Consider the following 14828-nt stretch of genomic DNA (forward strand, 5'->3'; position numbering starts at 1 on the left):
AAAATATTGTATTTTTAACTTGTTTTTTAAAATACACACTCATATATACATATATATACATATATATGTACATATACATATACACATATGTATATGTTTTCTTTTCAAATATTTATAACTAGCTGTATATACATATATGTATATACATATATAGAGAGAGCTACAGATATATACAGTTACACATATCTTTGCATATTTTGTGGGGTTATAGGGAATTTATTACCAATTTTGAAACATAGTGGGCAAACAAATCAGATCAACTCACCGTTATTTTTCAAAAGCTAATGAATCTTATACTGCGTAAAATAGCTGTAAAAATAATCGTATCTCAAGAACTTGAAATATGGGCTGGGAGTATAGTTCTGTGGTAGAGCATTTCCCAGCATGTGTGAGTTATATCATACTTAATGAAAAGTAAAAAAAAAATCCTTAAACATTAAGCTTGTAGATGTATAGATAGGTAAATATGTATTACAATAAAACTCTTGGTATCTTTCTATAAGTAATGAGCATTAATATATTAACAACATAGCTACATTATTTTCAATAAATAAACTCCAACCTTTTACAGTTAAAATATATTGATCTGTGGTTTTCATGTCATTGAATTCCCTGACAAGATGAGCCTCTTGGAGAAGTGAAGTAGGCAAATCTTTATGTAGAAACATGGCAAGATTTTAGTCTATTTTCCCTTTCGGCTCCCCAAGGGATTCAATAATTCAAAGAATGGGCTAGAACTTGTTAAGTATTGCGACCTCAAGATAAATTTGCATATCAAATCCTCTCTGACACGTGGATAGAAAGGAAGTACAAACAAGTCTGTGTACAAGGAGTGGATAGGCCTGGGACAGAAGTAAGGGAACATCCATTGTGAAGTATTAGATATTTGGCATATGGATGTAGAGAGAAAACGGTTTACCATAGACAGAATAGTGTTGAAAGGGTGGCAGTAACAATGGAATTGGCTCACTTCAAATTCTGCCAAGTCTTGCCTTGGTCTTTGCCACTAGATAGTGCTTACAATGACATTAATCTGTGACACTGCCTTGTGTGAGCATTGTTGATACTGGAGATTGTAAACTTACCTGCACATCCATGATAACATATTTCATCAATACAGTGAAAACATCTGCAGGCATGCTTGGATCTTCACACACAATGACTGGCATCCTGTGCATGCCAAGTACCACCTGCTGGGGGCACTTCACAATTTTATACATATACTTTTCATATTTTTCAATAAATATATATCATCTTATTTTTAAATTTACTTACTATATAGTTGAGATAGTGATTAGCAATTTAGTAAGGGTTTCTGTCATACATTACTTGGTAATAAAAATAATATGAGAGTTTTTAAAGGTTGCATTAAAATGCTTTTTACCAATTAAATAGTGTTTATTTTCAGATATGGTAATTTTTAAGGGTATATGTTTTATTAATTCAGGGGTGGGCCCACGTTAGCAAAATAAAAGTAATCACTTAAATATAGTAGGTAAATATTACTGCAAAATGACTGTCTGAAGACGTGCTTAGGGGTATACTTACAGTTAAATTTGGAAGAATGGTGTTCGTTGGCCTATGCTCGCAGGTATTAGATGACAACCCTAAAAGCAAATATCAAGAAAAATGCAATAAGAGCTCTATACATAAGGTGTAGTTCAGTTTACCCATGTTATTCTCATACATATAAGAAAAACTGAAAAGTAGTGGGACTGCTATCCATAATTTCAAAATGAAAGTCTTATACATCTTTTTTAAAAATGAAATATTAGTACAGCAGGAATGTCACTGTCTTCTGCTAAAAATGAAATTATATTTCAGTTAAGCCTTCTAAATGAATAATCCAAACTGTAAATCAAATACTAAGCAGAACCATTATTTCACATAAAACAACTGATAGAGCTGTAGAGGAGTAGTTAAGTGATATTTAATCTAAAGGACTTAAAACAATATTAGCTTCTAAGAAGGGTAGTAACATTTGACAATCAGCATTTTAATATCAATTATTATTGTAAAAGTGTCAATTGCCTGTGTTTATTTTGGAATACAAAAGAAAGATTAAAATATGCATTAGCTACCATATGTAGTAGGACAGATAAATATTTAATAATGTTGATATAATAACATATTTTAAGCACGAAAAGTCTCCATATACATGAAATGTAACCAAAATGTTTTAAATGCAGGAATTTTCGTAAAACACAAAGCAAATACTTCCACTCCACCAAGTGAAATGGAGTGAAGTAAACACCATTAGAATTATTAGAAATGCATAGGCAATGTTATATTATTTGAGAATTTTAAAATAATTTAATTACCTCATATATCAATGTAAATTAACATATGTATAACCTAGTATAAAATACTTATATGATAATTTTTAAAGTCACAATTTAAATAATTAGATATGATTGTATTTCACATTATCCAAGATTGAGTGTATTATATCAATACTATATTTTTCATTCCTCACCCCAGTAAAAAAAACAGAATCATTCTAGTCTACATTTCAGGAAATGCATTTAATATTTAAATCTACATAAGCAACATTTTTGCAACTCCTGATAGCACAAAATTTTATTGAAATAACTGATAATAAATAAATGACCCACATTAAAATTCCACAGTATGGAAATGTTAAGATGCCTACAATAAAGAACAGCAATTTCCTGGAAAAAATTAGTGTTAAAATCGCTCTACCTAGCACGTTTCAAGAAGCAGAGATCTAAAATCACTAGCCGTTGTGGAGTGATAAGATTCTATAGTTAATGAGCCTGCAGTAATGCTGTTGTTGATCTATTTGTTAAATATTATTCATTGTTTTTCAGAAAATGGTAATATAATTTCACTCCGCTGTATCGACCTATTCTACTCTTTTCAGCTTCCATTTAAAATAATTTTATGTAATTTTACAAGTACTCTTAGAGAGAATGGGTCTGTTGTGGATACAGAAGTGCTGCAAACGGAATTGCAGCCCCCAAGTGGTCACGTCTGGTTACTGCAGTCAGAACAATGTGAGCTGTGACTGAAAAAATTTCATCTGGGACAAAAGATTATTTATTGAAAGATTTTCCTATATGAGGAGATTTTGAGATATCTTAAAATGAAGCATTCCTGTTCCTCCATGAAATATCTTGTAGTTTTTAAGGGAAGCCTTCTCCAAAACTTAAGAAGTAAAACTACTTTTCTGATGGATCTTATGTTTTAGAGTAGATTAGTAAAACGTTAACTTTGAAGAAAATATAAACTATTTTCACTAAGTTAAATATTCTTGCAATGCATTTTTCTTTTTAATCATGACAGTCTCTTTTCCTTTGTTTTTTGTTGTTCTTACTTTTGCTATTTTGAGACAGAGTCTTACTCTGAAGCTCTACTTGGCCTGAATGGAACGTTGTATGGCTTATGATTGATGCAATACTCATACTTCTGTCTCTCAAATGCTGGAATTACAGGGTACACCACCATTCTCTGACTCATAGCTCATGATCTTCTTTATCACAACATTTTGAGTCTATAAAGACATCTATTTGCTTTCCTTCTGCTATTTACAAATTCCAGATATATTTTATCATGAATGCAAGTCTTTGTTCTCTCCATACATTATTGAACTATCTTTTAAATAGCACAATGAATTTTATTTTTTGTGTGCATGGGACAGTTACTCAAGATAGAAAGATGTCCCTGTTCACAACCTTGTTCTATATATTAACAAAAACACTGAAGAGTTCCCTTTTACAAAAATCGTGCATAGAGTATTGTAAAATTTCACAAGTACAATCTTATTGCTCTTGACACTATTTTTAATTGATTTATAAAGTGTCATTAAGGGTAACTCTGTCATTATTTAAGATATATTTCACCCTACTTTTCCTACACAAACTATTGCTATTTTGTTCTCAGCCTACACTAACAAAGCTAATACAAGAGAGTAGTTTCAATTCGAAATTGTGCTTTAAAACTTTTAAGAAGCCAATGAAGATTTGGATAAGTTTGTTGTCTCATTTTTCCTTTTGTTGAAATAATAGAGTAAAAGCAGGTTTTCAAATTCAATGCCTATCAAAGGCATACCTATCTTAAGCTCAATCACCATTGGAATGGTGGTTGAATGAAGCCTGAGCAGGATGACTGGAACACAAAAGAACGTCTCTGGATATTCAAGGATAAGCATACTCATTGAAAAGAAGGGGCCTTCTTCCTTTCAGACTTAAACAGAACCAAAGATATACTGGTTACTGCTTATTTGGGTTTTCAAGGAATCTCAGTTAAGGAAGTATAATTAGCATATGATAAAATGCACTCCTTTTCTTTTCTTTTTTTTTTTCTTTTTGAGACAGGGTCTCCCTGTAGCCCCAGATGTCCTGGAACTCACAATGTAGACCAAGCTGGCCTCAAACTGAAAAAGATCTGCTTGCCTCTGCCTGCCAAGTGCTAGGATTAAAGGCGTGCACCACCACACCTGGCAAAATGCACTCCTTTTGTAAGTAGAGTTTAATCAGGTTTTTTAAAGTTAATTTTATTTGGTATAGTGTAGTTTATTTACAAGGTAGATTCATTTTTCAAATGTCAGTTTAAGAAGTTTGGCATGTAATTACTCTCATGTAACCAACATTACCAGTCAAAATCCAGAATATTTTCATCACCTGCAACATTATCCATAACCCCTTTTGTAATCAATTGATAACCACTCACTTGTTTCCTGTGAGCAGAGGTTAGCTTTGTTTATTCTTGAATTTTTATACATGGAATCATATAGCATTGCTTTCTTCATGTCTGGATATTCCACTTATCAAGCTATGTTTCTAGTTTAAACATGCTATTGTGTATCACTCAGGCTTGATAAGCGCTTACACCCGTGTAATAGCCACATCAATGAAGAACTGAAAAAAAATTCTATCCTCCTTCCCGCTAGCATCACTAAATCCCTTCTAGCATCACTAAATCCTCCTTCCCCTCTAGCACTGCCAGTTGTGATAGTTCACATAAATATAAGCATAAACAGGTTCTGACCTTCTTTGTTTCTTCCATACTATTCAAAACAGTTTTGTTCTCTTTCACTGAATGTTACTTATATACTAAAGCGCACACTTCCTCCTGCTCATTTGTGGACTTAATTTTTATTTACTTTTAATTCAAGTTACTCTGCAGTTAAAACCCCAACCTTTCTCTCACCTTGAACTTACTGTATTATGTCAAGAGAAGTGGAGTGCGCTATCAGTGACACTGAACCACGGGCAGCCAGCTAGTCAGGTAGTCATATGAACTTTGAACAAAAGTGACAGTAAGTACAAGAACCAAGTAAGCTCAAGGCAGACAACCCTACCTGAGGAACTATTGGAAATCTGTGGCCCCTGGGAAGATAAAAGCCAGTCTCTTTTAAGGGTGTGACTGTTGATAGGTTAACCGGGCTCCATTGGATGGATCCATACCAAAAGACATTTGGGGACACAAAGTTGGCTTTATAAGCCTTTATATATGTCTATATGTAAAACAGAGTACATAAAATTCGAGGGATAGTAACAGGGTGCATATAAGGGAGCAGAACTAAATGCAATAAAAGCATAGTGTATGAAATTTACTAATATTTGATTAGAAAAGGAAAAAAGAAAATTAAAAAAATTAAAACATTAATAAGAACATCATCTTAATAATAATCAGTAGACATTTTATTTTAAAGACTGCTAAGCTAACTGGGAGCATGATTATTATAATTTTTCCTCTTTGTATACATTGAAAATTTCCAATGGGTTGACAATATTTAAAATAAGTATCTATAAGTTTTATCATAATTATCTGCTTAAATGTCTGTATGCCTCTATCATGTGATGAAACTTGACAGTAGGAAATATCCATCCCATGTTTCATCTCTAAATCATGTGTTTTCACTGGAGTATCTAAAAAAATAGATAATTAAATGAAAACAAAATAAAAACAAATAAAATCATTGGGTTAATAGGTCAAGTGTTACAATTTTACAGGAAAAAATAAGAGTCAAGACAAAAAATGAAAAATGAAGAAATATAAAATGTTCATGGAGTTGAACAAATAAGAAATGGGAACAGGAAACTTTCATTCATGAATACTTTTAATAAACACTCAGTAACTACATTTAATTTTTATGGTATATAACTATGCTGTCTATCTTAATGTATTATTTGACTATTTGTAGATTTTGTCTGAGAAATGCTTAGAATATGTGCCCTTTTTCTGCTCTCTCTTTTCTGTGCCAATAAGCTATGTGTTTATCTTTGAATCAGTCATCTCACAATTCATGTAATAAGTCCTGAAATAAAAAATAAAAAACTATCTGGGGTTGAATTCATTATCGACTCTATTATTTCAAGAGAAAAATTAAATCTTTATAACTTTGAAAGACAGTTTGTTGTTATAAAGTGCACGGAAACCACATTAACTTTACAAAATCAAAATATAAGCATTTTATACATCTGAGATTAATGTAAAGGCTGGTTTTAATTAAGAAATCACCATCCAAATAGCTCACCCACTGTGTGTGTATACAAAATGTGTCAATACCTTGTGTGGAGTATGGAGTAAGAAATCAAAATAAAAAAATGATAGTTCTGACAAATTCAAAGCCTAATGTATTCCTTTACTTGAAGAAGAAATATTTAAAGGTTAATTAAACTATTATATCTATTCGTTTGTGTGTACATGAACATGTTCACACATATGTGTGTGGATGCACATATTCACACATACATGTATGGGCATGCACATGCCAAAGTACATGTGTGTGGGTGGAGAACAGACGAAAACTTACAGGAGTCCATTCCTCCTTCTACCATATGGGTCTTGGGTATCAGTGAAAGTCATCAGGCTCAAAGGCAAGCCTCTTTACCACTGAGGCATCCTACTGGCCCTCAAAGGTCAATTTTTTTTTTAGTTTTCTTTTTAGAGACAGGGTTTCCCTGTAGGCCCAACAGGCCTGGACTTGCTATGCACACAAGGCTAGCCCCCATCTCAAAGAGATCTGCCTATCTCAAGCCTAGTTGTCAAAGGCCAGCCTTTTAACTTACTAATCTTATATCAGGAAACAGTGAAGTGTTTGTTTGTAATCAGAAGGATGAAGACTTTTCTGTTTGGGATGACTGTTTTTCAGTCATTTATCTTTAACCTAAACTATATATTCCAGTGACTTCTCTGATGATGAAAAAAATGCCAGTCCATCATGTACGCATTCAATAAAAGATCAAGTCAGAGAAATGACGAACCTTCTTTAGCACAGGTAAAAGTTGTAAGGGTGTTTTATTTTAGTTTCTCTGTTCACAGTTGATGATCATATACTGTTTGCTAAAGGATATTTTGGATGGCTGTAGATATTTTTTGTGCATTCCTATCTTTTCCTTATGATTCGTTTTTGTTTAAACTGTACAGACATATATAAAAGCAGTTATTTGCATTTTGAAACAAATGAATTCAAAGTCAAGTACAAACCTAAAGACAATTTCCTTTCTTTCTTTCTTTCTTTCTCTCTTTCTCTCTCTTTGAAAGCAACCCTTATATAGCCTTGAATTCATGAGTACTGGAATTAAAGGCATGTGGCATCACACCAGGCTAATAATGATACTTTCTGAATGATCTATATGCTTTTGCTCTGAAAAGTATTTGAAAAGAAATTCTTAAAATACTTTGGTTGCAAGTGAATGTTTGATAGTCTCTATTTTTTATTAAATAATATCTAAGAATATTTTCATAATGTGACAAATTTCACTGTAAAAATTATATGAATATTCAATTAAAATGTTAATATGAAGCTATACAGCTGAAGAAAATATTTTAAGAATATTACATAGACTAGATCTTTAAATTTCAACTTTAATATGCTTTGCACTTAAAATACATGTGCCACTTTTAGATTAGAGCTTATTAAGGTATGAAAATATGTGACTATCTTTCATGGAGCTGGATAAAATAGAATCATGTATTACGTTACAAAAAGTATAAAGGTAGAAATATGCTGTCAGAATGTTTTCTGTTGTCACTGTAGTTTTGTTAATAATTTGGGAAAAATTAAGGTGAATCTCTGGCTTTTCTTTGTTAAATATTATGAATCATCACACTTTTGTATTTCGTTATAGCGTCTTGCACATTTTTTCCATCTTTAGTCTATTAGTAAATAAGTCTTCCCTCATTTTAAATATTTAACAATCATAATTAAAGAAGAGGAAAAGTGATTGAGAGGGAGTGGTGGGCATGAGAGGAGTTATAGAGGGGATAGGAGGAGTGAATAGGATGGAAATACAATACTCATGCATGAAATTCTCCAAAAATAAAAATTAATTTTGAAAAAGTGAACTGCAATCTTTTTAAAAATTCATACATTCTTGATTTGTAGAAGCCAATAAATGATAAATGCCTCCTGACTAGCCTTCAAATTAATTCCTTAAGAACAATATCAGGACTGAATTCAGAGCATGTTTTGTGCATGAATGTTTGGCACATATTTGAAGTGTTAGGATGTTTATCAAGGTTCCACAGAAAAATTACATGCAACCTTTGTATTCAGACAGAACTGGGTTTGAATCCTGACTTTGCTCCTTATTCTCTGCTGTATGTTTCCGGACATGATTTACCCTCTCTCTATCTCTATTTCCTATTTCTCATGGTTGTTAGCAATAAATACATGAAATAAATGTATATGCTTTGCCAAATGCAGACCAGAATATGGTAGGGATACAAAGGTTTTTAATTTCTCCTCTCTTTTAAAAAAAATTAATATTTATTTATTATGTTTATTTTATGTGTATGAGTGTTATGCCTGCATGTAAGTGTACCCATGTCATGCAATGCCCAAAGAGAACAGAAGAGGCGGTCAGATCCCCTGGAACTGAGGTTATGGACAGTTGTTAGCTGCTATGTGGGTGCTGGGATTCGAACCCTGGTCTTCTGCAAGAACAGTCAGTGTTCTTAACCTCTGAGCCATCTCTCCAGCCCCTTTTCTCCTCTCTTTATTATAAGAACCCATGATTTCTTCCTTCCTGGAATTGTAAATCTAAACAACATTTTTAGTAATTCTATAGTTGATTAAAGGGGCCGATATAATTTCATAAGAGTCCATATGTATAGCTAAAGGCTACATAACAAGCAACAATGCCAGACAGGTGATATGTTCTTTTGAGTTATTGGTCAGGGTGGCCAAAGGGATTCCCAGATAGTAACCCAGCATAGAACTGGGAAATTGAACAGCAGACCCAAATCTTATCCAAAGGCATATTAACAACTGATTACTGCTAGATGAGGAACAGCTGACCCTCCTAAAGCAAAGACCTCTAGATACTCTGACTAGATTCACCAGATGGACAAGTAGTGGGGAATGCCTGGGGGTGCTGACAACACAGCAGACACTAGCAGGGATGACACAGTATAAGGGTTCTAGTGGGGGGAGGGAGGCTATGGGAGGGTACTATCAGGGAAGTGGGTGTAAAAATAAATAATAAGTAAATAAATAAATAAAATTCATCAAATCATAAAAATTTGCTCCTTAATAATTAGTAGATCTGAAAAACATTACCATAAGAAAAAGTTCTGACAAAATGTTGAATAAATAGAAACTAAATCATTTATGAAAAAATACATCACTGTTTCTTCTGGTGCACACCTAAATGAAAATTTACTGTTCACAATATGATAGGAAGATACAGGAGTGAATGTTTAAATTTAGTTTTGAGCCAACTCCATATACGAAAAGCTCAAAATCAAATAAAAGGAAAAGGACTCAGAGATAAACAGATTTCATTTCATAATTTTTTTTAACCTTTTTGATCATCTCACTGAATTATTTTGATTCTTCACATTGATTGTATTTTTCATATACTCTATCATTCAGACTCATTGTCCTTAAACCACAAGAAGGTCACTGGTTTGTTTCCTTATGAAAATGACATAATGGATTAAAGCTGGAATTCTATAGCTAGTGAGTCATACTTGCATTTGCACATTTTTAAGAGATGTAATTTTTTAAAAAGAAGTATCTAACCTTGAGCTGATTCAGACTTCAGTTGCTTAAATAAGAAACGAATGCTAACATAATTAAGTGCTTGTGGCCTGTCAACTGGTCGGTCATCTAATTTAAACCTCAAAAACTTATTCTTATTTGCCTTTGACATGTTTTCCCTCCTGTTGTGAATATGCATACACATGTATAGTATATATCATATAACATAAAAATGGCTTCTATCTTTAAGTCAGTAAGAATAAGTCATTGTCTTCAATGTATTCACATATTTGAACTAAATTTCTAATATTTGAAGCCAAGAATGAAAATGCATTTCTGCTCATTTTGAATTTATTAAGCATGTCATGATTCTCGAGGACAGTATGATGTAGTTAAATTTTTTAAAATCTTTCATTTAAAATGCCCCATAGCTTTCAAGAGGCAGTAGACTACAGTGGAAAAGAGTTAAGAGACTTGAGTTCCCTTTGCAGCTTTACCGCTAATAATAATAATTATCAATGTGAGCATAAATGAGTCCAGGCCCTCTAAATCTTACTTCTACCATCTTTGAAACATAAGCTGTAATGGGCCAGTGAGATGGCTCAGTAGGAAAAGCATCTGTAGCATGAGTCAGGCAACCCATGTTTTATCCCTGCAGCCCACGTGAAGGTAGGAGAGAAGTACCTGCAGAAAGTTGATCTCTAATCTCTTCACATAACCACCCTCTCCATACACAGATCATATATACACATTAAAGTTTAAGCTTACAAATTCACATGGACAATATGAAATCACTCACAAATGTGGATATACTTTTATTAATTCTATTGCTTTTTTAGAATACTTAGTGTTTAATGCATGGTTTCTTTCATAACATTATTCATGCATTGAGAAATTATACTTTGCTAATATTCTTAAAAATTATCTGATAAAAGTAAATAGCCTTTTTGGTATTGGCAACTAGCTGTTACATGACATTCAGAAAACTGATTATATCATTCAAATCTGTGCTCATTATTAACTTACCTGTAATAGAATTGAAGGTATAGCTGAGATATCTAGGGGTTTGCCAATTACAAATAATTTGCATGTTCTTACGCACACAAACCTAACTGTTTCCATTTATGCTATTAAATTAGCCCAGAGCATTACTAGATATAAATAGTGCTCAATTTTTGTTTGGACACATGAAAAGGACTGACCATCACTGTGTTCATATACATGGAGATTTTCTTCTTTGTTTACTTATTTACTTTTATTTGTTTACATTTGAAAAGTCTTCTCCAAATGAATATCTCTGTGAATCTGTGAAAGAGATTAATCACCATGTATTTATAGTTGGTAGTAAAAATGGCATCAGAGAAATGATTCAAATTGATATTCCTTCTTTGCACATTGTGACAATATCATTAATTTCAATCCATACACTATCTTTTTAAAAATTAAACTCTCTGAATTTCTATAAATTGAACAGTGACCTTTTCTTACCTAGTATTCATGGAGAGTTTCTATTTCGCATCTTCAGTGACTGCCCCAAGTCTAAAGTACTAGAAAACCTGAATGCTGTTTCCTTTTCAACAGACCAAAAACTTAACAATCACAGAATTATAACAATGAAAAAGGAAAAACAGAAACTGATGGTTAGTATTTCTTCTCCAAAAGTCTATACATTGGAACTCTGCTCTTTTCCCTCTACATTTTTCTCTTCTTTTTTTGACATCTTGAAATTCCACTAAATCAGTATAGTGTTAATTGTTCAAAATCCTTTTTCATGCAGGGATGACCCAATTCTCTAAATCCAATACCTGATTTTCATCTATTCAAAGAATATCTGATGGTATGTGTGCACCATTATTTTAAGTGTATCCAAGTCCAAGTCACTCTGTAATTTCTGTCTCCTCTAACCAGTTCATACTGTACCTTGTCTCAAAATGTGAAACATGAAGGCCCACAATTTTTCAGAATGTTGCCCTTCCTTTCTCTGTATCATTGCAAGCCCTAGTTGTCCTCAGGCAATAGGCAAGCTCCTATTTAGTCTAATAAAATCACCTTAATTCCTCATCTGGTCAGTTTGTGCATGGCACCAAATTTGGTAGTTCATTACATAATGTCTTGATTTTTGTTGCATGCCAATATAATTTATGTCAGGGATTGTAGCACAGAGGAAATGAACATTGACAGTTCTAGAAGCCCAAGAACAAGTGCTATATTCTCTGTCATGGTTTTACTATATGAGATATAATGAAGCTTCCAAAGTTGCATTATCAGTGTTGGTGATCATAGAAATCTATATAATTCCTCAGATCGTTCAAGAGCAGGCTTAAGTGCCATAGATTAAGGGTTCCTTGACGATCAAAGAGTAAATGATTCCTTTGAGATTATTTTGTAACAACACAAATAGTACAGCTTTAGATTCATTAAAAATGGTGAAAAGTGTCTAATATTGTTTTCATAAGGAAATAATTAGAAATCAAAAGTGAACACAGATAGGAATCATGATCACAGTATAAGTGGATTTTTCTTCTCTTCTTTCTACAGTCTGAAATCACTGCCAAACATTCAAAGATACTCTGAATATAAAAATCAGAAATTGAATAACCTCATAAAAGGAAATTTCCAATTCAGGGGCAAGAAAAGGTCACATGGATTGCAATGAGAAGCCTCTAGATGAATATGTGCTTGTGAACTTTCTTGTCCTTTGAAGCATTTACACAGTAAAACCTATATGTCCAAATAAGTATTAAATATACTTAACGAATAAAACAATTTCTAATCATTAAGCTCAATCCTAACTTTGCTGACAACATTGATATTCAGCAAGGTATTAATAAATTCCCATTTACAATTCTCCACTGAAAGTTTATTTTTAAATAAAATAATCCAGTACTTTTTAAATTAGTTTTCCTCTGGGAGATAAAGTTTTCTAATACTTGTAGCTAATGCAAACATTGTTCCTTTATTTACATACACAATGTATTGTGAAGACTTAAATCTAAGGCATAGCATTATTGTGTTATTCATCTACAAATATATAGAAAATGATATTTTAAACACAGAAAACACCTCTTATCTAGGATCTGGACATCACAGTAAATGTAAATGAGGTAGGGCTTAAAGATATGATAAAAAGGGGGTAATCATAATAAGTTGAAGGACTTGAAATATTTGAAGAGGAATCAAACTGGGCTTGATTTATTTTCAAGAAACCTTGCTTGGCTAAAATACAACCGGATGCCTGACCTACCAATTAATTATACAAAAATTGATTTGGATTTTACTAAGCTTTTCATCAAGGATATATTGGTCATCAATCAGCCTGTGCTTGTTTAAACTTTGACCACATGCAAAGGATTGTCTGGTTCTCTTTAAAAAAAATTTATATATATCCAGAGTAACCAATAGCCTCTGTCTCTGTCTGTTTCTGTCCCCCCCCCTCTCCTTTTCTTTGGGCAGTACTGGAGATGGAATCCAGGCCTTCACACATGATAGGCAAGCACTATACCACCAAGAACTTACTCAGCCCTTTTTTTTCCAAAATATTTTTATTGCATTTTTGTGTACTTCATATAATAGACCTTAATCAAATTTAGACATCTTCCCCCATCCACATTCCCCATACCCTCTCCACTGGATTTCATGCATTCTGTAATATATGTTAAGTATTTTCCTGCCAAACAGTTGTACCCAGATGTCCCTCAGTGCAAGTTCATCCACTGCAGTCTAGTCAGCCTATCTACTCTCCCTCACCCAGCAGTACTCAGTTGTCAGTAGTCCCTAGGCTAGGGTTGGGGACTGCTGCCCATGTCCCCTGTTCTATGCTGAGTTTTTGTCTGACTGAGTCAGCCTGGGCCTTGTACATACTGTCACCATTGCTCCAAGTTTATATGAGCAAGATTGCAGTGGCCTGAAAGCCTCTGTTTCCTTATGTTCATGCACCAACCCTGGCTCTTAGAATCTTCTGACCCTCTTCTGTAAAGGTCCATGACCCATGTGTGGGTGAGATTTAACATAGAAGTCCTATCCAGCAGCACACACTGTGCTTCTTCTTATTCTTTAAAACTTGGCAATTGTGGCCTTTTGTGTGCATCACACTCTGTTGCATAAGAAGGCTTTGTTGGTGAGAGTTGAGGAATGTATTAGTATTCTCTCTACCCCCTGTTCAGTGATGTTACATGGACCTTTTTAGGTATAGAGGTTCCACTGTAGCTGTGTCTCTTAGGGCTGGGCATCTCTCAGACACTTATTCTCTGTGTGTGACCAGTTGTGGAACTCTTCAATACCCTCCATCAAGGTGGTAGGCAGTTCTGAGGCAGGCAGATCAGGAGGTCAAAGGCAAGGTGGGAGTGGGGACAGCCTGTGGTCTAACAAACTCCTCTAGAAGATTAAGCTAGTTTTGGTTAGGAACATAGTCCAGAGATTGGAGGTGAAACAGTAGTAGAGGGCCTGAGCCCAAGGCTAGAAGGGTGGAGGGAGTGGAGCTGCTCAGACCACAGGGGAATCAAGTGGCAGGCAAATCGGAAGGCCAGGGGTAAGGTGGAGGTGGGGACAGCACAGAGGGTCTAACAGACTAAGTTGGAGAATTGAACTGGTATGAATGCAGGGGATCAGGACACAGTGGACAGGGCTGGACTAAGAGGGTAATCCAGAGATCTGGCCAGAAAAATGCAGGAACTGTCCTTGGCCCATTATTTCTCACTACTTGAAAATCATCAGGAATTAAATATCCATGACATAAAAGGCAAGAGAAGCCGGGCATGGTGGCACCTGCCTTTAATCCCACCACTCAGGAGGCAGAGGCAGGCGGATCTCTGTGAGTTCAAGGCCAGCCTGGTCTACATAGTGAGTGCCAGGACAGGGAGAACCTGTCTCAAAA

General features: G+C 34.1%; 1 protein-coding gene across 1 annotated transcript in view; it reads right to left on the reverse strand.

The window, feature by feature from the left end:
- Htr2c (5-hydroxytryptamine receptor 2C) overlaps positions 1–14828 on the reverse strand; it is a 293810-nt gene that overhangs the window by 262097 nt on the left and 16885 nt on the right. Inside the window, exon 2 of the mRNA XM_008841567.1 lies at positions 1549–1607. The gene's annotated coding sequence lies outside the window, so the exon portion shown is untranslated. The remainder of the gene's footprint in view (positions 1–1548; positions 1608–14828) is intronic.

This window comes from Nannospalax galili, unplaced genomic scaffold (assembly GCF_000622305.1).
Source record: "Nannospalax galili isolate Female #2095 unplaced genomic scaffold, S.galili_v1.0 scaffold641, whole genome shotgun sequence".
Taxonomy (NCBI): Eukaryota; Metazoa; Chordata; class Mammalia; order Rodentia; family Spalacidae; genus Nannospalax; species Nannospalax galili.